This window comes from Penaeus monodon, chromosome 29, assembly GCF_015228065.2.
Source record: "Penaeus monodon isolate SGIC_2016 chromosome 29, NSTDA_Pmon_1, whole genome shotgun sequence".
NCBI lineage: Eukaryota > Metazoa > Arthropoda > Malacostraca > Decapoda > Penaeidae > Penaeus > Penaeus monodon.
In genome coordinates this window covers 20690173-20690941 of record NC_051414.1, presented here as the reverse complement: position 1 = coordinate 20690941, position 769 = coordinate 20690173, and positions in this window count along the sequence as shown.

Here is a 769-nt window from a genome sequence, read left to right as displayed (position 1 = left end):
TGCCAAGACTTCTTAAAATGAAAATGGGGGAAATTTGTAGTCGTAAACTTTTTATTTGTTTGATATTTCGTAGTCTATTTATTCTTTCATTCTTTTAAACATCGACACGCAGAAATATGCATGTGCGGGTGTGCTATCGTGACCGTTGTGTGCAAATATGTTTCCTTATGTTACATCCTGATGATCAGAAAAATAAATTGGTATGTGCTTTATTTAAGAGCAATTATCATCCATCTTTTGTGCATTTTTTATGTTGTTACACTTAATGTCCTTTTGATATGAAGTCTCACGCAGGCTTTGTCGGAAAGCTTAGGCCTGCACATAAAAATAAGACTCACACAGATGCATAAAGTACAGGCACGCCCTCACTGACAACCCAGGGCAGACCTTCCATCTGTCTCGTCATAATCATTGCAGTCCTTGGTTGCATTAGCGATTGCCTTCTGCTCCTTTTACGTCCCGAGGCTCCTTGTCTTTCTCCCTCTGTTTCGTCCCTCCCACTCTCTCTCCCTTCGCCTCCTCTCAGTGCCTTCCCTCTGGTCTCTCTCTGCCCTTCCTCTCGCTGAACTCTTTCTCTTCTCCTTCTCTCCTTTCACTGCTCTCCTTCTCTCCCTATTTCCCTTCCTCTCACTTCCTCTCCTCTCTCTTCTTTCCTTCTCTCACGTGTCTCCATTTATTCCTCCTTTCCTCTCTTTCCTTCTTCCAACGAGGTCTTGTTGTCTTCTTGAATGTTTTCTCCTCGGAACTGCTCCTTCGCCCTCTCCCAGGA